At 40.4% G+C, this 26261-nt stretch overlaps 1 protein-coding gene across 1 annotated transcript in view; it reads right to left on the bottom strand.

The window, feature by feature from the left end:
* LOC133544022 (histone deacetylase 4-like) overlaps window positions 1–26261 on the bottom strand; it is a 146702-nt gene that overhangs the window by 91930 nt on the left and 28511 nt on the right. The window lies entirely within an intron of this gene.

The raw sequence follows: 26261 nt of genomic DNA, 5'->3' as shown, positions 1-26261 counted from the left end.
CATACGTACATATACTGTATATTTTTATTTAGTTAGATTTTTTTATTTATTTAAATACAGTGGGGCAAAAAAGTATTTAGTCAGCCACCGATTGTGCAACTTCTCCCACTTAAAATGATGACATCCATCCATCCATTTTCTACCGCTTATTCCCTTTCGGGGTCGCGGGGGGCGCTGGCGCCTATCTCAGCTACAATCGGGCAGAAGGCAGGGTACACCCTGGACAAGTCGCCACCTCATCGCAGGGCCAACACAGATAGACAGACAACATTCACACACTAGGGCCAATTTAGTGTTGCCAATCAACCTATCCCCAGGTGCATGTCTTTGGAAGTGGGAGGAAGCCGGAGTACCCGGAGGGAACCCACGCATTCACGGGGAGAACATGCAAACTCCACACAGAAAGATCCCAAGCCTGGATTTCAACCCAGGACTGCAGGAACTTCGTATTGTGAGGCAGACGCACTAACCCCTCTGCCACCGTGAAGCCCAAACAGAGGTCTGTAATTTTCATCATAGGTACACTTCAATTGTGAGAGACAGAATGTGAAAAAAAAATCCAGGAATTCACATTGTAGGAATTTTAAAGAATTTATTTGTGGAAAATAAGTATTTGGTCAACCATTCAAAGCTCTCACTGATGGAAGGAGGCTTTGGCTCAAAATCTCACGATACATGGCCCCGTTCATTCTTTCCTTAACACGGATCAATCGTCCTGTCCCACTAGCAGAAAAACAGCCCTAAAGCATGATGTTTCCACCCCCATGCTTCACAGTAGGTCTGGTGTTCTTGGGATGCAACTCAGTATTCTTCTTCCTCCAAACACGACGAGTTGAGTTTATACCAAAAAGTTCTGTTTTGGTTTCATCTGACCACATGACATTCTCCCAATCCTCTGCTGTATCATCCATGTATCCATTTTGGTATAAACTCAACTCGTCGTGTTTGGAGGAAGAAGAATACTGAGTTGCATCCCAAGAACACCATACCTACTGTGAAGCATGGGGGTGGAAACATCATGCTTTGGGGCTGTTTTTCTGCTAAGGGGACAGCACGATTGATCCGTGTTAAGAAAAGAAAAGAATGAATGGGGCCATGTATCGTGAGATTTTGAGCCAAAACCTCCTTCCATCAGTGAGAGCTTTGAATGGCTGACCAAATACTTATTTTCCACCATCATTTACAAATAAATTCTTTAAAATTCCTACAATGTGAATTAATGGATTTTTTTTTCACATTCTGTCTCTCACAGTTGAAGTGTACCTATGATGAAAATTACAGACCTCTGTCATCATTTTAAGTGGGAGAACTTGCACAATCGGTGGCTGACTAAATACTTTTTTGCCCCACTGTACATGTATTTGTGGTGCCTAAGACCCATATTTGAGACAAAAAAATATGCAATTACTCAATTGGAGGTAGAGTCATCAAAAGTACCGATACTTTGATACAAAGTTTGAGTTAATTTTGAACATGCATCGATGCCTGCTTTTTTTTTAAGTGTCATTAGTACGTAATACTATACAACTTTTTTACCGTGGCCAGCCGCATCAATTATTTCCGTGTGAGCACTGAGCAGTCTACGCCAAAAAAGATCGCACACTGTCTTGGGAAAAAAAGTGTTTTCAGCGTTTCCGGTTCGCCGTCGGTCATAAACAAATTATAATGGAACTGTGGCGGTATCATCATAACACCGCTTCACAACACACCTCATATGCACCTGCTTTGCCAGAGAATCAGACGTAGCAGAAGGGATCTGTGTTGCCAATTAGCGAGGTAGCGAGGAGAGGAGCGTATCTTGTGTCATGCATTTTGCGTTTATTAAGTAATGAAATACGAACGGTCATGAACAGCAAAGTATTCGACGTGTGAGTGAGATCAGAAATTCAGGGAGTGTGCATTACAACCCAACTTTCATCACTTTCATAAGTGCTAAGAAAACAGCTTAGAGAGACACAACTGTCGGCTGGAAACATTTTACTTCCCAGTGCATCCCTTTTTTATGGACCTGTGGTACATTGTAGGAATAAAATTTAAAAAAAAAAACTGAAAAAACAGCAAAAATGGAAAATTCAGCAAAAAGGCATAAAATATAGAAGAAAAACTGAAATGCGTGTGGAATGTGCTCACAGAATCTCTGAGTGCACCTCAGAGGGTGGAGATATTCACAAAAACAGTTAAAAACCTTTTTATTTAAAAATGCCTTTTTGTGGCCTAATACATTGTCTTGTGTTGTTTTTATCTCTTTTTAAGCAAACATATCTGTAAGCCAACACCTTAATGCTGTAGCTCTTCCTCTTCAATAATAATTATTATTATTACAAATATTATTATTAATTAACAAATAAAAACACAAACATGTTTCTTCAAATATATGTTCGAGTCTTTTAGATGGTCTATTTCAGTGGTTCTCAACCTTTTTTCGGTGATGTACCCCCTGTGAAAATTGTTTTTAATTCAAGTACCCCCTAATCAGAGCAAAGCATTTTTGGTTGAAAAACAGAGATAAAGAAGTAAAATACAGCACTATGTCATCAGTTTCTAATTTATTAAATTGTACAACAGTGCAAAATATTGCTCATTTGTAGTGGTCTTTCTTGAACTAATTGGAAAAAATAGATATAAAAAACACTAAAAACTTGTTGAAAAATAAACAAGTGATTCAATTATAAATAAAGATTTCTACACATAGAAGTAATCATCAACTTAAAGTGCCCTCTTTGGGGATTGTAATAGAGATCCATCTGGATTCATCAACTTAATTCTAAACATTTCTTCACAAAAAAGAAATCTTTAACATCAATATTTATGGAACACGTCTACAAAAAATCTAGCTGTCAACACTGAATATTAAATTGTTGCATTTCTTTTCACAGTTTATGAACTTTCATTCATATTTTGTTGAAGTATTATTCACTAAATATATTTATAAAGGATTTTTGCATTGTTGCTATTTTTAGAATCTTATAAAAAAAAAAAAAAAATCTCACGTACCCCTTGGCATACCTTGAAGTACCCCCACTGGTCTATTTCATTACAAAATGACATGATGATGTCACACCACCACCAAATTGAGAGAAAATTAAGAATAACATTGTTTGTTTATACTTAAACTCCACACCACTTTTTTAAATGTAAACAAGTAGACAATTGTTGTTATTAATGAGCATATTTATATGCACAATATTGTTTGTTTTGATATAGTTGGAGGTTAGGGGCAACTGCTGTTGTTTTTTTAATGTTAAGTTACCTCTTTGTAGCTGCTTCTGTATTTAAAATTTTCAAAAAAAAAAATGTTGACGCACAGTGATCTTAAAAACTTGACAGTTTGAAACAGTTGCCAATAAAGTAATGGATTAAAGAATGCATGGTTTATTTTTTTGTTTGACACGTGGAACTCCACATGTATTGGTATCGACTACTGTAACTCTGGTTTTAAGTAGGAAGGCACCAAAATAAATATTCTGGGCCGAAAACGAAAACCAGGACAATAAGGCCAGAGACCCGAGAGAGCATAATGCAAATTATAAATACAATTGCACTAATGGTACTAACCTCATTAAATGCAGCAATCGCACAAACAAATATTTATCCTTCGAAGAATCACACCATTTTTAAAATATTTGGCGTTACAACAATATACAAAACCCAAAACCAGTGAAGTTAGCACATTGTGTAAAACATAAATAGAAACGGAAAACAATGATTTGCAAATCCTTTTCAACCTATATTCAATTAAATAGACTACAAAGACAAGATACTTAACGTTCAAACTACAAAACGTTGTTATTTTTTGCAAATATTAGCTCATTTGGAATTTAGTGCCTGCAAACATCGTTCAAAAAAGCTGGCACAAGTGGCAAAAAAGACTGAGAAAGTTGAGAAATGCTCATCAAACACTAATGTGCAAAATCACACAGGTGAACAGGCAAATTGGCAACAGGTGGGTGCCATAATTGGGTCTAAAAGCAGCTACCATGAAATGCTCAGTCATTCTCAAACAAGGATGGGGCGAGGGTCACCGCTTTGTGAACAAATGCGTGAACAAATTGTCCGACAGTTTAAGAACAACATTTCTCAATAAGCTATTGAAAGGAATTTAGGGATTTCACCATCTATGGTGCATAGAATCATCAAAACGTTCAGAGAATCTGGAGAAATCACTGCACGTAAGCGATGATATAATGGACCTTCGTCACTCAGGCGGTACGGCATCAAAAAGCGCCATCAGTGTGTAAAGGATATCACCACATGGTATCAGGAACACTTCAGAAAACCACTGTCAGTAACTACAGTTGGTCGCTCTGTAAGTGCAAGTTAAAACTCTACTATGCAAAGCCGAAGCCATTTATCAACAACACCCAGAAACGCCGCCGGCTTCGCTGGGCCTGAGCTCATCTAAGACGGAATGATGCAACATGCAAAAGTGTTCTGTGGTCTGACGAGTCCACATTTCAAATTGTTTTTGGAAACTGTGGACGTTGTGTCCTCCGGACCAAAGAGGAAAATAACTATGCGGATTGTTCTAGGCGCAAAGTTCAAAAGCCAGCATCTGTGATGGTATGGGGGTGTATTAGTGCCCAAGGCATGGGTAACTTACACATCTGTGAAGGCACCATTAATGTTGAAAGGTACACACAGGTTTTGGAGCAACATATGTTGTCATCCAAGCAACGTTATCATGGACGCCCCTGCTTATTTCAGCAAGACAATGCCAAGCCACGTGTTACAACAGTGTGGCTTCATAGTAAAAAAGTGCGGGTATTAGACTTGCCTGTCTGTAGTCCCGACCTGTCTCCCATTGAAAATGTGTGGCACATTATGAAGCGTAAAATACCACAACAGAGACTGTTGAACAACTTAAACTGTACATCAACCAAGAATGGGAAATAATTTCACCTGAAAAGCTTCAAACATTGACGTTTACTCAGTGTTCTTTAAAGGAAAGGCCATGTAACACAGTAGTAAAAAATGCCCCAGTGGCAACTTTTTTGCAATGTGTTGCAGCCATTAAATTCTAAGTTAATGATTATTTGCAAAAAAAAAAAAAAGAAGTTTCTCGGTTTGAACATTAAATATCTTAACTTTGCAGACTATTTAAATGAATTTAAGTGGAAAAGGATTTGGAAATCATTGTATTCTGTTTTTATTTACGAATTACACAACGTGCCAACTTCACTGGTTTTGGGTTTTGTATAATGTGGAGGGCAAATACCGAACAGGGCCTCATGCGGAGTTGGAGCCTTTAGGGATACATTATTGTTCCCATAACCAGAATAGTGATCGGGATATTTTGATTTCAAGCGACTTATTAGACCCCCATGGAGAATTTCTTTGCAGCAGATCCTCCTCCCGAGATTTCCACACTGACCGCTTTGCAAATCCCTGTCCGTGGCTCTTTTTGGATATATTGAAATATGTCCACAAGCGCTTGATTCTTGCTTACATAATCACAAGATCAGGTTTCAGCAGGGTTGTTTCTGTGATAAAAGTATTTCGGCAAAGCACCGAAATCCCAACTTTTGGGCCGAAAAATTTTCAATGGCTAAAACTTGGTGGATCACTAATCATAAGCCTATACAGATGGGAGATGAAACATCTGAAAAATGCCTTTAGAGCATGGGTGTCAAACTCTGGCCCGCGGGCCAAATCTGGCCCGCCGTGTAATTTAATTTGGCCCTTAAAGTAATATCAATTTAGCATTAGAGCTGGCCCGCCAGTGTTATACAGCGTCGGTGCCGCTGTAACACCGCATTCACCGCTAATACTCATACTTGACAACCCTCCTAATTTTCCCGGTAGACACCCGTAGTTCAGCGCCCCTCCCGAAAATCTCCCGGGGCAACCATTTTCCCGAATTTCTACCGATTTCCACCTGGACAACTATATTGGGGGCGTGCATTTAAGGCACTGCCTTTAGCGTTCTCTACAACCTGTCATCACGTCCGCTTTTCCTCCATACTAACAGCCTGTCACATAGTATTTGTGGCTTTTGCACACACACACACACACACACACACATAAACGCACAAGTGAATGCAAGGCATACTTGGTCAACAGCCATACAGGTCACACTGAGGGTGGCTGTAGAAACAACTTTAGCACTGTTACAAATATGCGCCACACTGTGAACCCACACCAAACAAGAATGACAAACACATTTCGGGTGAACATCCGCACCGTAACACAACAGAACAAATACCCAGAAACCCTTGCAGCACTAACTCTTCCGGGAAACTTCCAGCAAACTGACCAATAATTAACGTTTGATTCATGCATTTTCTCTTGCTACTTCAAGGTTTGAATGTTTGGTTGATTCATTATTGTTATTTTATTTTCAAATTTATTATTAGCCTGTGGAAAAAAAATGATATTTACCTCAGAAGATTGCAAATAGAAAAAAAGGCAAAACATTTTTATTTAAATTTTATTTGATATGCAATTGATATTTTTAAAATTATTATTATTATTATTTGAAACTGGATTTTGCATGTCACTAAAGTTATATAAGCTTTGCTTGTTCAATATTTAATGCAAAACTTGTTTGGGTCCCTATTAAAAGGTTCATTTGTTCAACCTTGGCCCGCCGCTTTGTTCCGTTTAAAATTTTGGCCCACTCTGTATTTGAGTTTGACACCCCTGCTTTACAGGAATGAGAGACAGAAAACAACAGGCATGTGTTCCACTATCACCGGACGAGGTTGCCACATATGCTGTAGAGCTTGAAGACCACTAATTCTCATGTCTTTCACCGTCTCGCACTCCAGTGACACATCAGTCTCGGTGATGAACAGGGTGGTTATAGGAAGTTGATGTCACCTTAAAAACATGTGCCATTTAAAGGCCTACTGAAACCCACTACTACCGACCACGCAGTCTGATAGTTTATATATCAATGATGAAATATTAACATTGCAACACATGCCAATACGGCCGGTTTAGTTTACTGAATGACAATTTTAAATTTCCCGCGGAGTTTCCTGTTGAAAACGTCGCGGAATGATGACGCGTGTTTGTGACGTTATTGGTTGGAGGGGACTTATTAGCCCAGCACCACTTACGGCTAAAAGTCGTCTCTTTTCATCGCGCAATTACACAGTATTCTGGACATCTGTGTTGCTGAATCTTTTGCAAAATTTGTTCAATTAATAATGGAGAAGTCAAAGTAGAAAAATGGAGGTGGGAAGCTTTTGGCCTTTAGCCACACAAACACACAGTGTTTCTTTGTTTAAAATTCCCGGAGGTCAAGCTTTACTATGGATCAGAGCGGTCAAGCGAACATGGATCCCGACTACATGTCAACTGGCAGTTTTTGGTGAGAAAATTGTGGAAATAAGTCGCCGCTTACCGGAGATCAGCGGAACCAGCGTCCTCCTGCAGCTGCCGTGACTTCTCTCCGAGACTCTGGCCTCAACACACCCGTGGCTGAACCCCTCCAACTTTAAGGTACTATTTAACTCACTAAAACACTAGCAACACAATAGGCAGATAAGGGATTTCCCAGAATTCCATCCATCCATCCATCATCTTCCGCTTATCCGAGGTCGGGTCGCGGGGGCAGCAGCCTAAGCAGGGAAACCCAGACTTCCCTCTCCCCAGCCACTTTGTCTAGCTCTTCCCGGGGGATCCCGAGGCGTTCCCAGGCCAGCCGGGAGACATAGTCTTCCCAACGTGTCCTGGGTCTTCCCCGTGGCCTCCTACCGGTTGGACGTGCCCTAAACACCTCCCTAGGGAGGCGTTCGGGTGGCATCCTGACCAGATGCCCGAACCACCTCATCTGGCTCCTCTCGATGTGAAGGAGCAGCGGCTTTACTTTGAGTCCCTCCCGGATTGCAGAGCTTCTCACCCTATCTCTAAGGGAGAGCCCCGCCACACGGCGGAGGAAACTCATTTCAGCCGCTTGTACCCGTGATCTTATCCTTTCGGTCATGACCCAAAGCTCATGACCATAGGTGAGGATGGGAATGTAGATCGACCGGTAAATTGAGAGCTTTGCCTTCCGGCTCAGCTCCTTCTTCACCACAACGGATCGGTACAACGTCCGCATTACTGAAGACGCCGCACCGATCCGCCTGTCGATCTCACGATCCACTCTTCCCTCACTCGTGAACAAGACTCCTAGGTATTTGAACTCCTCCACCAGAATTATCCTAGTAAATGTGTCTAAAAACATCTGAATCGCTCTCACTGCCCTCGCCTTTTTTTTGCTTTTCTAGGCCTTCACTCTAAATTTCCTCATCCATGAATCTTTCATCCTCGCTCAAATTAATGGGGAAATTGTCGCTTTCTCGGTCCGAATAGCTCTAGCTGTTGCTGGCTATGATTGGAAACAATGTCAGGATGTGAGGAGCCCTACAACCCGTGACGTCACGCGCACATCGTCTGCTACTTCCAGGTAAAGGCAAGGCTTTTTTATTACCGACCTAAAGTTGCGAACTTTATCGTCGATGTTCTCTAGTAAATCCTTTCAGCAAAAATATGGTAATATCGCGAAATGATCAAGTATGACACGTAAAATGGACCTGCTATCCCAGTTTAAATAAGAAAATCTGATTTTAGTAGGCCTTTATATGGGTCACACATGGGAAAATTGCGACAACAAACAGGTGGTCAATCTGTCTCGCCCCCCTTCTCAAAAACACACAGATCCCCTTTGAGAATATCTCTTGACGAGCACATTCAAATCAAAAACACGGCACCAGAGTTTGCAATTCAAATGTGGCACGTCAACAAGTAATGACACCTGTGGCTTGGTGGGTAATTTGAAGCTGCGTTTGCACAAATTACTGCAAGCCGCTTTACATGTCTGATGTGCATGAAGGAAATCAAGAGGGCAGACGGCTTGTCTTTGGTTACTGAAACAAAACATATGAGCTTTTAGTCAAAACCACACTGTCGATACCGAATACGTGTGTGCAGAGTACAGGTGTGCATGAAACCGCAACCGCCCTCTGCAACCCGGACCAATGATTTTGAACGAAGACTTGTTATGCAGCACTCCCTTTTTCCTCATCCTCCACTCACGTTACCGATGGGAGAGCATCAAGAGACAGGGAGCTATAAATAGCCTTGGTTTGCCTTAGGCATACAGTCAGTCAACTCAAGCGAATGCAGCGCACGCTCGTCAGGGGGCATGCATGTTATGGACTTTGCCGTAAAAGAGGTGTGCAGGAGAGGCTGGGTCGCTTTGTCTGCCGCATTGCTGAATGACCATGTGTTCCGGCACAAAGAGACAGGAGAGAGGAGAAAAAAACCCAACAGCAACTGCGACATTGGGCATCTCAAACAAAGGTGTGCCAGGAAGACAAAAAAGGAAGGCTGCTTAAGTCTTGTTGCGTTCACCGCAGCGGTGTTGCTCTGGCCGTTGTCCGTGTTGACTCCACAGCGATCAAGGTGAACCTGACAGGAACAATGCAATTAATCAAGTACGCCTCCTTTTCCTTCAGGGTTGCAATTGTTCTTCCCTACGGAACTGGATGATGTCATGCCAACAGAGTAGGTGACCCCTAGGCGAGTCATCACCACTTGCAAACAATCAGAAGTACTGTATTGATCTGAATCGAAGACAACCCCTCCTTTTTAAGACTCGTTTTTGGAAAACTATTTAAGAGAAAACAATGTTTAAGATTACAATAAAGCAGGAGCACAGTTAAGTGAGGCACTAGTGCAATATGTCAGACTTAAACTATGTCTACACTAAGCCGGATAACCCCTTAAACAAATAATTATTTAGCCTAAGCCTCGTTTCAGCCACACTAAAACTTTAAAGCCCCCCTCCTAGAGATGAGCGGATAGGCAATTATATCATCCGCAACCGCATGACTAAAGTCGTCATCCACCCGCCATCCACCCAAACCAACATTTTATCAACACCGCCACCCGCCCGTTGTTATATATCAGGGGTCGGCAGCCTTCACCACTCATAGATCTAATTTGACCCGTTTCACAGAGTATAGAAGACAATGGGAGCCGCAAACATTCTCGCGACTTTTTGCTGGTGCTTATCTAAATAACGAGAATAAGGGTGTGCTATGAAGCCATTGCCTTTGACACTTTCAACAACATGTACTAACTGTTTGCCAGTCCAGCAACATGTTCTGTGCAGCTTCTGCAGAAACACGTACAAGATAGAAAGGCAATACTGGGTGACACAGAGTACACTGATGGTTGTGATATAAACAGTTTTAACACTCTTACTAATATGCGCCACACTGTGAAGCCACACCAAACAAGAATGACAAACACATTTCGGGAGAACATCCTCACAGTAACACAACATAAACGCAACACAACAAATACCCAGAATCCTTTGCATCCATGACTCTTCCTGAATACATTTTACACCCCCGCAGCCCCAACCCCGCCCACCTTACCAATGCACACGGGGGGGGGTTGGTGCTAGCGGGGTGTATAATATAGTCAGGAAGAGTTATGGATGCAAAAGATTCTGGGTATTTGTTGTGTTGCGTTTATGTTGTGTTACTGTGAGGATGTTCTCCCGAAATGTGTTTGTCTTTCTTGTTTGGTGCGGCTTCACAGTGTGGCGCATATTAGTAAGAGTGTTAAAATTGTTTATATCACAACCATCAGTGTACTCTGTGTCACCCAGTATGCCTCTCAGTCATGTAGGTGTGTCTGCGGAGACCCCATATAACATGTTGCTGGACTGGCATGCAGTTTATACATGTTGTAGAAGGCATCAAAGACCCAAATTCTTGTTAATTGGGTGACTGCCAGCAGATATTCGCGAGAATGTTTGCGGCTCCTGTTGTCTTCTTTACTTTATGACACTGGTCAAAATGGCCCTTTGAGCATGAAAAGGTTGCCGATCCCTGAACCATGTTTATCAAATATTTCCGAATGGTTCAACCGCCACCCGCCCAAATCTATTTAAAATGTAATTTTTCGTCATGTCACCCGTGAAAAGTAGCTCGCCTGCAGAAAAAGTGTGAGCGCCCCTGCTGTAGTGTAATGCCAGCAGCTAAAAGCAACTGAGTGAGAACGTGTACTCAAATATCACGATATAGTCATTTTCTATATCGCACAGAGACAAACCCGCGATATATCGAGTATATCGATATATCACCCAGCCCTAATGCAGAGGTATAGTAATACACCTTTTCTACAAAAATTATACCATTCATAGTCACGGCGGAGGGGGACGCGAAATAATTTCTTCTGCCTGGGTGGGGTACGTGACAGAAAATATTAGAGAAGCACTGGCATAGCATACTGGTTTGTCAGTTTTCATTCTTTCATATATATTTATAAATGGTTGATTTACCAACCCCGGGACCCCAAAAGGGACAAGTGGTAGTAAAATTGGATGGATGGTTGATTTTTATAGGCTAATAAGGTAAAGTTTTGTACCTGACAAGTTTCGGCTACCTTTCTGCTGCAGCCTTCATAAATCAACCATATATAAATACACATCAGTAGGATAAATGAATCTCTTCAAAATACATATTGTTGGTATTTGTTTTTTGACAAATATTTTCGCCAAAATGTTGCAGCTGTTTTTTGATGCTGTTTTGGCAATCATACAGTCAAACAATGCACGTAAAAAAAAAGTCCATCTTCCCATGTGAATCCCACACATTGGTGACTGTGTCTTTGTTTATTTTTACCATGCAAAATAAGCTACCTATACCAACACGATTTAAGCAAAAAACTTGTTGCAAATTGCAAGGAAGTGTCTGTTTGGCTCTTCCATCCTGACTTCCCACGCTCTCTGCCTTCTTTGTGTTTAATAAAAGGTAAAAGGGATGTTAAATGTTCATTCATCCCCATGTAAGTATTTTGAAGGGGTTCACAATAAATTTTGGGCCGATAATAAGTGGAATTATGATGTCACAACAATAAATTCAATAACATTAAAATTTAGCTAGAATAACCAATAAAAAAATGGTCCAATGAGGCAAGAATAAATGGGTTAAGGTGAGTAAATCAAGTGTTATTTGCTTGCCTTAATTGCTATAAACTCCCCCTGAGCTCATTGCAAACAAACCTGGCGTAAATCGTCTGACTCTACTTCAGTTTCAGGGGAAGACTTTCCGTGTGCTATTTGCACCAAATGTTCAGCAAGGAGGGCAAAAAGTAAAAACATTGTGCTTCAACACAACAAACTATCAGCCACCTGAAATGCTAGCATCACTACGACGTTGTTTTAAAAGCCTATTAACGGCCTACTGAAACCCACTACTACCCACCACGCAGTCTGATAGTTTATATATCAATGATGAAATATTAACATTGCAACACATGCCAATACGGCCTTTTTAGTTTACTAAATTGCAATTTTAAATTTCCCGCAAAGTGTCGTGTTGAAAACGTCGCAGTATGATGACTCGTATGACTCGTGCGTTTGACGTCTCGGGTTGTAGCAGACATTAATTTCCAGCCCGATCCAAGCTATAAGTAGTCTGCTTTAATCGCAAAATTAAACAGTATTCTGGACATCTGTGTTGCTGAATCTTTTGCAAAATTTGTTCAATTAATAATAGAGAAGTCAAAGTAGAAAGATGGAGGTGGGAAGCTTTTAGCCTTTAGCCACACAAACACACGGTGTTTCCTTGTTGAAAATTCCCGGAGGTGAAGCTTTACTATGGATCAGAGCGGTCAAGCGAACATGGATCCCGACGACATGTCAACCGGCAGTTCTCAGTGAGAAAATTGTGGAAATAAGTCGCCTCGTACCGGAGATTTGCGGAGCCAGCGTCCTCCTGCAGCTGACGTGACTTCTCTCCGAGACTCTGGCGTCAACACACCCGTGGCCACACCCCTCCGACTTTAAGGTACTATTTAACTCACTAAGACACTAGCAACACAATAGGCAGATAAGGGATTTTCCAGAATTATCCTAGTAAATGTGTCTAAAAACATCTGACTCGCTCTCACTGCCCTCGCCTTTTTTTTTTTCTAGTCCTTCACTCTAAATTTCCTCATCCACGAATCTTTCATCCTCGCTCAAATTAATGGGGAAATTGTCGCTTTCTCGGCCCGAATAGCTAAGGTTCTGCTGCTGGCTGTGATTGTAAACAACGTGAGGATGTGAGGAGCCCTACAACCCGTGACGTCACGCGCTCATCGTCTGCTACTTCCGGTAAAGGCAAGGCTTTTTTATTAGCGACCTAAAGTTGCGAACTTTATCGTCGATGTTCTCTACTAAATCCATTCAGCAAAAATATGACAATATCGCGAAATGATCAAGTATGACACATAGAATGGACCTGCTATCCCCGTTTAAATAAGAAAATCTCATTTCAGTAGGCCTTTAAGATGCTTGCTGCTAAAGAAGCTGCCTCAAAGCCAATTTGTTCCAATCTTCATGGCATTGAAAAAGTGCAAAATGTTTGCCACGGACGAGCTGAGGGGCTAAAGTGATCTTTAAATTCATTACGGAGATGAGGGAGCTGGACAACCAGTACTTTACCACTGTTGAATATACTGACTTCAGTCAGGACAAATCTACAAGTAAAATTTGTTAAATCCATATTTGTTTTGAGTCTTTCCCAACTCCAGGTGTGCACGAACTACAATTATTACACATTATTAAACATTTAATTAATAAGTTAAGTCTGTCTTAAGAAGCAGGACGTTATTGAAAAAAAACAAACTGCACATCCCTAGTATTTTGCATTGTTTCTGCATGTGCAACTATGATTATTCTCTATAAAATATATTTAATTTTAATAGTTTTGTGCGTCTGGAACACATTCAATTAGAGTTACCTTATTTATTATGGGAAAATGTGATTATTTTCGCACAACTATGGAAAACCAAGGTAGCCCTGCATTGACCTTCCTACCGTGGATTGGTTTTAGCATCTTTAATGCACGAAATGTATGAAAGCGACACCACATATCCTTCCATTTTTCTGCCGTCGGTGGAAAAGTTTAGATATTCCTGATGTACACCAATGGTGTCATGTCCTTGTGGACCTCAACAATGACGCTACACATTGTTGCTAGGAGTTTTGGAATATGACTGCAAAGCTCTGTTAGTTCAGCCAAATGCTTCATGTCCTCAAACATATGAAATGCACAAAGAGGAGAAGTACTATTAGGATGTTATTCCCCAGTAAAGAACCACTGGGAGCCGTGTAGGATGTGTTTGCAAAAAGGCATACAAACAGGAGTCTCATGCTGCAGTGCAAACCCTAATTGCAGCAGACAGTTCTTATTAGTGTAGTGCAGGGGTCACCAACCTTTTTGAAACCAAGAGCTACTTCTTGGGTACTGATTAATGCAAAGGGCTACCAGTTTGATACACACTAAAAATAAATTGCATAAAATTGCCAATTTTCTCAATTTACCTTTAACTCTATATTATTGTTAATAATTAATGATATTTATGTTTGTGGAAACACTGATCATCTTAATGATTTCTGACAATAAACATATATAGAAACAGATAAATATATTTAAAAAAAGGGTATTTCTGTCTGTCATTCCGTCGTACATTTTTTTTCCTTCTACGGAAGGTTTTTTGTAGAGAATAAATGATGAAAAAAACACTTAATTGAACGGTTTAGAAGAGGAGAAAACAGGAAAAAAATGAAAATAAAATTTGGAAACATAGTTTATTTTCAATTTCGACTCTTTAAAATTCAAAATTCAACCGAAAAAAAGAAGAGAAAAACTAACTAATTCGAATCTTTTTGAAAAAATAAAAAAAAGAATTCATGGAACATCATTAGTAATTTTTCCTGATTAAGATTATTTTTAGAATTTTGATGACATGTTTTAGATCCCATCTGCACTTTGTTAGAATATATGACAAATTGGACAAAGCTATATGTCTAACAAAGAAAAATCATTATTTCTTCTAGATTTTCCAGAACAAAAATGTTAAAATAAATTCAAAAGACTTTGAAATAACATTTAAATTTGATTCTACAGATTTTCTAGATTTGCCAGAATAATTGTTTTGACTTTTAATCATAAGTTTGAAGAAATATTTCACAAATATTCTTCGTTGAAAAAACAGAAGCTAAATTGAAGAATTAAATTAAAATGTATTTATTATTCTTTACAATAAAGAAAATAAATACTTGAACATTGATTTAAATGGCCAGGAAAGAAGAGGAAGGAATTTAAAAAGGTAAAAAGGTACATTTTTAAGGTTATATTTTTTCTCTAAAAATGTCTTTCTGAAAGTTATAAGAAGCAAAGTAAAAAAAAAAAAAATTAATTTATTCAAACAAGTGAAGACCAAGTCTTTAAAATATTTTCTTGGATTTTCAAATTCTATTTGACTTTTGTCTCTCTTAGAATTAAAAATGTCGAGCAAAGCAAGACCAGCTTGCTAATAAATAAATACAATAAAAAAAAAATAGAGGCAGCTCACTGGTAAGTGCTGCTATTTGAGCTATTTTTAGATCAGGCCAGCGGGCGACTCATCTGGTCCTTACGGGCTACCTGGTGCCCGCGGGTGTAGTGTATACCCTTTCTTGGAGAAAAAGGTGAAGTGAGATGAATTATATTTATAGAGCGCTTTTCCTTTCGTGACTCAAAGCGCTTTATATTGAGAAACCCATAATCTACATTTAAGCAACGTTTACACCAGTGTGGGTAGAACTGGGAGCAAGGTGGGTGTTATGTCTTGCCCAAGGACACAACAGCAGTGACTAGGATGGCGGAAGCTGGATTCGAACCAGGAATCCTCAAATTTCTGGCTATACGCTCTACCATCTGAGACACGCCACCCTAAAAAAGACATTTACAAAGGATATCTCCATCTCTGTTTATTAGCTCAAGCTTAATCATCACAGTTTTACAGTAAGTCCCAAAATGTACTAAAAACCCGACTAACATGGCTGTGTAAGTTCATGCCCAGTGAGGTTTATGTGCTCCGGCTAGGGTCAATGAGTGAGGCGGCCCCCTTCCACCACGGTCCCACAGTGGTTACACATGGGAGGACGGAATCATCTGCCTGACATGAACCTCACAGCAAGAAGAGGGAGGGTGTGGTACTGTGGCTGCTCGCCGCTGAGCCACATTTTGCAATCTGCCACAATTTCGTAATTTGTAGCACGGACCCAAAAAAACATGTCAGCACAAGAGGACGGCAGCCGGAGCATGAACAGAAGGTTCCAAATGATCCTTGACAAAGACTCACACTCGCATCGCAATGGCCACTGCATAAAAGAGGCGGCGGTTGTGTCATGCGTGCACTTGTCGTGCTTTTATTAGCACACTGCAACAAACTGCTCAATCGTGAAGAGGGGAATCAGCATGGGAGGCCAAAAATAATGATTGTTTGTTCGCCGTGCATGCATGTGCCTCATATCTTGTGTGTGTGATTCTAAAAATAGACTCAGGGATAAGCCCTCTTTATTGCAGCAAGAGCTTTTAACCCCTTCACCCCGGGATTTAAGCAGTGCGACGAGCCATCGCGTGCATTTGGAGGATGAAAAGGGGTCATTGGACGGAAAATGGCATGCGGGATAAGTGAGATACAAATTTAGAGCATGCACCTTGGATTTCATACACCTAACTTCATAGATAATTACTGCGGACCGGTCTTTACTTTTGCACCAAGATGGTGGAGAGTGGAAAACCATGAACACGTGGACAGAATATGAGATCAAATCCGGCAAAGCTACTGCATTTATTTATTTTGTTGGAGTGATCTTGACTCGTCACACTCTTTTAAAACTGCCATTCTCCGAAATGTCTCAGTGTTTGTTTGTCCCCGGCCCCTGCCAGGGACAACAATACACCTGGGTATTGACGTGTGTGTTGTCGAAAGTACTGTTTACGTCTGCAGCGGGCCCTCAGCAATGTTCCCCATGGACGATCCCGATGCTGAAGTGCACAATAACACACCACAGCCGTACTGCACATGTTTTTTCGAGGCAGGACGACAGACAGACACTTCCTGACTGCAGTCACAGTGTCTTGGAACCCCACTGGACTCAGTTCAGGGTCGCAACACTGTGTGTGCAGCCGGACATGCTGGCATCCAACCTAAGTTTATAAGCACACGTCTGGCGGATTCCTTTACAGTTTGTTTTTCACTGTGTTTCTACATTTCTCTCTTTGAAGTCCCAGTTTACATGCACTCCCCCTCATTCCATCACAAAACTCAAGGGTTGATTTTGTGACATCTGCCTCGGCTCTTATGGTTATAGTGCTCCTCAAAAAAAAACGGAAATGCTGATTATCGGCCCTGCTAGACACCGACCTCTATTTAATAATATAACATTTGACAACCAAATAATTAAACAAGGTGACTCGGTAAAAAATCTGGGTATTATCTTCGACCCAACTCTCTCCTTTGAGTCACACATTAAAAGCGTTACTAAAACGGCCTTCTTTCATCTCCGTAATATCGCTAAAATTCGCTCCATTTTGTCCACTAAAGACCCTCAGATCATTATCCATGCGTTTGTTACGTCTCGTCTCGATTACTGTAACGTATTATTTTCGGGTCTCCCCATGTCTAGCATTAAAAGATTACAGTTGGTACAAAATGCGGCTGCTAGACTTTTGACAAGAACAAGAAAGTTTGATCATATTACGCCTGTACTGGCTCACCTGCACTGGCTTCCTGTGCACTTAAGATGTGTCTTCAAGGTTTTACTACTTACGTATAAAATACTACACGGTCTAGCTCCAGCCTATCTTGCCGATTGTATTGTACCATATGTCCCGGCAAGAAATCTGCGTTCAAAAGACTCCGGTTTATTAGTGATTCCTAAAGCCCAAAAAAAGTCTGCGGGCTATAGAGCGTTTTCCGTTCGGGCTCCAGTACTCTGGAATGTCCTCCCGGTAACAGTTCGAGAGGCTACCTCAGTAGAAGCATTTAAGTATCACCTTAAAACTCATTTGTATACTCTAGCCTTTAAATAAACCTTTTTAGACCAGTTGATCTGTCGCTTCTTTTCTTTTTCTCTTCTGTCCCCCCCTCCCTTGTGGAGGGGGTCCAGTCCGATGACCATGGAATAAGTACTGGCTGTCCAGAGTCAAGACCCAGGATGGACCGCTCGTCGGGATCCAGGATGGACCGCTCGCCCGTGTATCGGTTGGGGACATCTCTACGATGCTGATCCGCCTCCGCTTGGGATGGTTTCCTGTGGACGGGACTCTCGCTGCTGTCTTGGATCCGCTTTGAACTGAACTCTCGCGGCTGTGTTGGAGCCACTATGGATTGAACTTTCACAGTATCATGTTAGACCCGCTCGACATCATTTGCTTTCGGTCCCCTAGAGGGGGGGGAGGTTGCCCACATTTGAGGTCCTCTCCAAGGTTTCTCATAGTCATCATTGTCACTGGCGTCCCACTGGGTGTGAATTCTCCCTGCCCACTGGGTGTGAGTTTTCCTTGCCCTTATGTGGGTTCTTCCGAGGATGTCGTAGTCCTAATGGTTTGTACAGTCCTTTGAGACATTTGTGATTTAGGGCTATATAAATAAACATTGATTGATTGAAAGATCAGTCTGCACGTGTGTCAGTATTTTCTTATTAAAGTTCAACTAAATCTGATTAAAGTGGTTACATACCTTTGAAAAAGTTTTTCCAACTGAATTGCCTGCTTCCCGGCATTTATGTGATCTGGTTCCCTCTATATTGTAATGCATGCAACACAATACATGCATTTGAGTAGGGATCAGCATTTTTAATGGTATCGGCTTTTTTTTTTTTTACAATAATCCATCCATCCATTTTCTACCGCTTATTCCCTTTTGGGGTCGCGGGGGGCGCTGGCGCCTAGTAATGAATAGTAATATTTAACATCTATTATCACCATTGCTATAATTTTAAATGTAAGAACTATCAAACAATTGTTTTCCTTTTTGAATTTGACGGACCCATATAAAACTGGTCAGTTTAGCTCTGGCGCAGGCTCCAGCCTTGTCCCGCCCACTGTGCCGTCTAACTGGTTACGCAAAGTGCGCACGAGTAAGCAACAGATCCTAAGCAGAAGCCGAGTTATTTTGCATTGGTTCCGCAAACTTGCGCATCAGTAGCCCTGAACTGCTGTGACAGATGCAACCAGCGGATCATATCAGCAGCTTTGTGCTGGTATCATACAATTGACCAAAGGAAAAACTATATAAAAAAGAACATTAAACATCTGTACCTACAATTTACGAACGATCAATGACTTGAAATAACCCTTCCTTAGATAAAATACTTCATTAACTCAACAAGGCAAAATGGGACATGGTTGGATTGTCAAAACAAAGTATAAAAAAGCCAGATCGAAATCCAAGAAACAACTGGCTACAAGCTGTTCTTTTCTAACAACGAAACCCCACGATCAAACGGCTTTGGCTTTCTTATAAACAAATTTACCTTAATACAAGACCATCATCCAATTTCTGACAAACTGGCTCTCTTAAGCCTGAAAGGAAAATTCTCAAGATTGGTCTTAATACCTATGTTGACTTGTTTTATTGCCAATATTTATTGTAAGTCATCTTATAATGTATGTATGATTGACGTCTGTAATTTTTTGTCTGTTTTCATGATATCTGACTTAGGAAAACAGATTAAATCTAGCTATTGTTGCTAAGTATTGCATATTTACTGTGATGCTTTGCTAATATGTTGCTCAGTATGCTTTGTCCTAATCAAACAAAGTTATTCAATTTAATTCAATTCAGTGCTAAATCCCAATCTCATTCCACCTAGCGGTCTCTGATAATATTCAATCTATAGTCAATGACATCCCGAAGAGAAACCACCTCTTTATCAGCTATAAACTAGGTCAACTACAAAATACCTTCCCAACAGCAATTGGCAAACATACCTCAAGTAACTCTAACATTACTTCCTCTTCAAGCTAAATATGCAGCCAAAGTCAGTTTGAAAACTAATATCACCAAAACCAGATGCATGACAACTAATAAAATCCACACAAACCATCATTTTACTATTTACAACCATCAAATCTCTCAAGTAACTGAATTTGCCTACCTAGGCCATAAACTCTCCTCGAAAAATGACGTACTAGTTGCCGTTCAGTATCGCTTTGGCCTAGCCTGAGCAGCTTTTAATAAGAGTAAAGCAGCACTGACATAAAAAACGATATAAATGATTCTAAAATCAAAGATCTTTAACACCTACGTAATACGTATTGTATGCTACAGATTGTAATGTGTTTACTGGACCTTGAAATACTTGCAAAAATTAGTCGTTTTACAAAATCGTATAATGAGATTCATTACAAACATAAGACTATCTGATCATACGCGAATTGAAGACATGCTTTGTACAACAAAGCTTACCGCCATCACATGCACAATTAAATCCAAAGTTTTGAAGCTCTACGATCACACCAAACGCTCTACTCAAGGTGTAAGGAAATTTTGCCAAGAAGGAATGATAGAAGAAGGAAGATGCAGAGGAAAAAACACAAAACACTGGCGAGACAACATCTGCTATTTGACTTGACAAACCTGATGTCACTGAACACTGCTGTCAAAGACAGAAATTCAGGAAGACAGATAAGACATGTTGATGCGCAATCTGCAAAAGGAAGAGAAGGCGAATGATGATGCAAACCAAGCAACGGTAGGAGGCAGAGCCAATCAGAAGCCGAGGTCTTAGGCAGGCTTGACAATCTCACTCCAGAGAAAGTGTACGGATGTGTCAAAGCTACGTAAAATCAGAAAATTCTCACAAGATTGTAATAAAGATCCCAGTCCTCTACATGTTATAACGACTAGTAACGTAAAAATGAGCAGAATACCGTAAAAAACTTGATGAACATAGGTGGCGACTTGGTTAGTTCGTAGTACCCTACGTCGTATCTGTGGATCACTTAAAAGCTACTGAAACTATCGATATGGAAACAGTCTGTTATAGCAGAAGCATGTTTGTGTGACTGAGAGAGATATTATCGAACTCAAACTACACTCAGTCTGACGAAAAGAATAAAGAATAGCCACACAAGAATATGAAGAACACCAAACAGTTGTCATGCAAAATTTGTATCCCTGAAATATGTTGTATTGTATATGCTGCTGCAGTATATACAAGTGTGTAAAAAATATATACCTTATTTTTCGGACTATAAGTTGCAGTTTTTTACATAGTTAGGCCGGGGGTGTGACTTATACTCAGGAGCAACTTATGTGTGAAATTATTAACACATTACCGTAAAATATCCATCCATCCATTTTCTACCGCTTATTCCCTTTCGGGGTCGCGGGGGGGCGCTGGCGCCTAATATCAAATAATATTATTTAGCTCATTCACGTAAGAGACTAGATGTATAAGATTTCATGGGATTTAGCAATTAGGAGTGACAGATTGTTTGGTAAACGTATAGCATGTTCTATGTGTTATAGTTATTTGAATGAGTCTTACCATAATATGTTACGTTAACATACCAGGCACCTTCTCAGTTGGTTATTTATGCGTCATATAACGTACACTTATTCAGCCTGTTGTTCACTATTCTTTATTTAGTTTAAATTGCCTTTCAAATGTCTATTCTTGGTGTTGGGTTTTATCAAATAAATTTACCCCAAAAATGCGACTTATACTCCAGTGCGACTTATATGTGTGTTTTTTTTTCCTTCTTTATTAAGCATTTTCGGCAGGTGCGACTTATACTCCGAAAAATACGGTAATGTGGATTGTTTTGATCATGCCTTAATAAAGATGTTGATAATGTGACCTATGTTTCTACCTAAATATGGCTTTTGATGATGAGTACAGTACGTTTTGTACTTAATATCTTCTTAAAAACGTTTTCCATTTTGTAATAAAGTATATTACTGAGTGATCATTGTCAACACTTCTGAATTTGGAATGACTACATCAATCACAATTGATGTTATTAAGGGATACAAATTATTTCACGCATACAAAACTTCAGGGAGTTATTTTTTTATTTATGCATTAAATTTTTTATTCAGCTTTATGAGAGAAGCTACTGTGCCAAGGAGCTCCCTGCACTCTTTGTTTTGTTTGTTTTTATTTACTTGTTTTTAATAAATATGCTTTATGCATTTAAACAAAGTGTTTGAGTCTGTAATAGTATTATTTAAAATGTTGACCCCAGTATGTGGCTTTTACTGGAAATGAATATTGGCTCCAAATACCGGTTATCGGCCTCCTTCACCACTAATAATCAGTATCGGCCTTAAAAAAATATATATTGGTCGATCTCTACAGCAGAGTAAAAATTCCATTTTGCTGCGGAGATTATAATTAATCCATTCTTAAAAATGTGTTAATTAAATAGTGTTGTCTCACATATCCTTCCTTCTCAAGCGAGCCTTTAGTGTAAATCCAGATTTATTTTCAATACTATTAAAACCCCTGAAAGTTTTGCACCTGAAACCAAGATATCATCAAGCAGAAAGGTTGGGAAAGTTAGGCGCTTACGTCCTCACAGGGCCGTACATACTTAATACAGAATGTTTATGTCCAACTGCTTTTCTTTCATGGAAGAAGAATGTGATTTCTGGACTTGCTCAATGTGTAAATTGCCTTGAAATAACTGTTATGAATTGGCGTTATATGAACAATATATACTTGATATAGTTAAAGGGGAACATTATCACCAGACCTATGTAAGCGTCAATATATACCTTGATGGTGCAGAAAAAAGACCGTATATTTTTTTAACCGATTTCCGAACTCTAAATGGGTGAATTTTGGCGAATTAAACGCATTTCTGTTTATCGCTCTTTTTGCGATTAAGTCAGAACGTGACGTCTCCGAGGTAATAAAGCCGTCATTTTAATTTTCAACACATTGCAAATATTGGGTCTGAGTTCTGTTATTTTCCGTTTTTTCGACTATTTTTTGGAACTTTGGAGACATCATACCTCGTCGGTGAGTTGTCGGAGGTTGTAACAACGCTAATAGGGAGGGATTCAAGTTGCACCACTGGCCCGAAGATGCGAAAGTGTCTGCCGCCAGACCCCCATTGAATGTGCCAGAGTGTCTCCACATTTTACCGGCGATGCTAAGGCAGACATGGCACAGAGATGTATGGATAACCTGCAGATGCATTTGCAACGATAAATTCAACAAAATCCCAAAGGTGAGTTTTGTTGATGTTGACTTATGTGCTAATCAGACATATTTGGGACGGCGTGGCGCAGTGGGAAAGTGGTCGTGCGCAACCCAAGGGTCACTGGTTCAAATCCCACCTGGAACCAACCTCGTCACATCTGTTGTGTCCTGAGCAAGACACTTCACCCTTGCTCCTGATGGTTAGCGCCTTGCATGGCAGCTCCCTCCATCAGTGTGTGAATGGGTAAATGTGGAAGTAGTGTCAAAGCGCTTTGAGTACCTTGAAGGTAGAAAAGCGCTATACAAGTACAACCCATATTTGGTTGCGGTGTGACTGCCAGCTAATCGATGCTAACATGCTATGCTAATCGATGCTAACATGCTATTTACCGGCGGTGCTAAAGCAGACATGGCACAGAGATGTAGGGATAACCTGCAGATGCATTTGCAACTTTAAAGTCAACGAATTCACAAAGGTGAGTTATGTTGATGTTGACTGCCAGCTAATGGATGCTAACATGCTACGCTAATGATGCTAACATGCTATTTACCGGCGGTGCTAAAGCAGACATGGCACAGAGATGTATGGATAACCTGCAGATGCATTTGCAACTATATTACGTTTCCTTCCACCCACATTTGATGCGAAAAAAACACTTACCAATCGAAGGATTTAAGTTGCTCCAGTGTCAAGAGATGCGAAAGTCCTGATCGTTTGGTCTGCACATTTTACCGGCGATGCTAACGCAGCTATTCGGCCATGCTATGGCTATGAATACTATTCGCTCAATAGCTTCAGTTTCTTCTTCAATACTTTCATAATTCAACCATCCGTTTCAATACATACGTAATCTGTTGAATCGCTTAGGCCGCTGAAATCTGAGTCTGAATCCGAGCTAATGTCGCTATATCTTGCTGTGGTATTCGCCGTTGTTTGTTTACATTGGCAGAACTGTGTGACATCACAGGGAAATGGATAATCGCATCGCAAATAGCAAAAATCAAGCACTTTAAAGCTTTTTTTAGGGATATTCGGGGACTGGTAAAATTTTGAAAAAAATTTCAAAAAATACAACAAGCCACTGGGAACTGATTTTTATTGTTTTTAACCTTTTTGAAATTGGGATAATGTTCCCCTTTAATGCTTTCCAAGTGAGAAGTAAAAGCCTCTCATTCACAAATAATCACCAATAACTTTATATCAGCCTCATACTTGTGGCCTCACGGCATGTTTGTGTGACTCATGTGCAGACCCAGTATTTGCTATTGGCAGTAACAGTGTAGAAGTTCTTGGAAAGCCTACTGACTGTAACTGGCATGAAACCAAGTCATTGTCAGCTCGCGGGAACACCATTTCTTATCAATAAGAGCTCCTGACACCTGCCAAAGCTGACTGCTCATTTAAAGCACAGTTCTCTGACAGTTCACTTGTGGATGACGTGCATCTAAGTCTTAGGCCTCCACAAGACTAGCTTTGTTATTTTAAAAGACTTTTCATCAAAATAGTCGGAAAGATAAAACATAATCTTTCAGAGGGAGATTCTTGCTTTTGCTCATGTAGCAATATAAGTGTGTAAACACGAATTCTTGAATCACAAATGTCTGATATGCAGTGTTTCCCACAGGTCAGGCATCTATTTGTGGTGGTGTGGTCGGGCGGGGGTGGGGTTAGGGGGAGGGGGGGGTTTTGGGTTAAGCGGCGGCAGCGATGACCAACAAGAACGCGGAGTTGGAATATAATTACAACACTTTATGTACATATTTATATAATATTTAAATATTTATATAATATGTGGGCTTCACGGTGGAAGAGGGGTTAGTGCGTCTGCCTCACAATACGAAGGTCCTGCAGTCCTGGGTTCAAATCCAGGTTCGGGATCTTTCTGTGTGGAGTTTGCATGTTCTCCCCGAGAATGCGTGGGTTCCCTCCGGGTACTCCGGCTTCCTCCCACCTCCAAAGACATGCACCTGGGGATATGTTGATTGGCAACACTAAATTGGCCCTAGTGTGTGAATGTGAGTGTGAATGTTGTCTGTCTATCTGTGTTGGCCCTGTGATGAGGTGGCGACTTGTCCAGGGTGTACCCCACCTTCCGCCCGATTGTAGCTGAGATAGGCACCAGCGCCCCCCGCAACCCCAAAAGGGAATAAGCGGTAGAAAATGGACGGATGGATATAATATGTAACTCCAAGCTCCATTCACAGACAGAGTACCATTGCTTTTATGAGCGGTCGAGCGAGTCAAAAGCCGGAAATCTTTTTTTTTTTTTTAACTTTTTTTTTTTTTTAACTTTTTTTTAATTTGTGGCCCTAAAGTGCTGAATATGTAACAATACAAGGGTCAGCATCAGGTATTGATGAATATTGAATACATCACAATCACAATCATCTTTATCGGCCACGTTTTGAATGGCATTCATTTGTTAGCCACTGTTGTATATTGTCTTCTTATTGAATGGTCTCCCTAACGTTTTGATTTACCCTGGGTGTTTCATGTGTGCACAACATGACTTCTTTGACTAAAAAAAAATGTTTTCCCCCCTAGGCTGTCTCTCCTGGCGTGGTTCCTCTCCAGAGCCCTGGGAGCTTGATGGTTCTGCACAGGGCTTTGGATGTTCCCAGAATTGCATTCTTCAGAGAAGTCGGATATCTGCTGGATCACAGCCCGAACAGTACTTTCTATTTATTTATTCAACTTTATTTAAACAAGAAAAATCCCATTGAGATTACACTACTGTACTTTACTGGCACCGCTGTTGCTTTCACACCTTATATTTTCTCCAGCTCTTCTTTCAACCCTTGGTATTTTTCGAGCACTGTCTTCTGCTGTTTATCCACCACCATTATGTCAGGTTTTGTCTGGTTCGGAAAGTCTTAACTCGGTGGTTCTCAAGAAGGGATGCAGCAAAATTTCTTGCCGACAATTATATTAGTTGACAACAGTTGTGATGTCATCATTTGTTTTTTTCCGTGCGGAAGCGGGTCCACAAATTTGGGCATCAATCCGGTACCAAGTAGCTACAGGTTCATACATTGGTCGTATTTAAAGTCCTCATGTGTCAGGGACATATTTCCTGAGTTTATAAACATAACAAACAAAAGAATATTTTGTATTGCTAAAAAATATTCATGTAATCATCAATTCTGGTAATTTGTTCTGTAGTGTTTACGTTGTATTGTGGTGCAAATATTCCGAAAATGTGTTTGTCATTGTTGTTTAGTAGTGTTTTTTCACTATGTGGCACAAATTTATGACTGTGTTGGCATTGTTCATACGGCC

The sequence above is a fragment of the Nerophis ophidion genome, linkage group LG27, assembly GCF_033978795.1.
Source record: "Nerophis ophidion isolate RoL-2023_Sa linkage group LG27, RoL_Noph_v1.0, whole genome shotgun sequence".
NCBI classification, from domain to species: domain Eukaryota; kingdom Metazoa; phylum Chordata; class Actinopteri; order Syngnathiformes; family Syngnathidae; genus Nerophis; species Nerophis ophidion.
The sequence above is the reverse complement of the archived record's forward strand: the minus strand, read 5'-3'. Positions and strand labels throughout refer to the sequence as shown.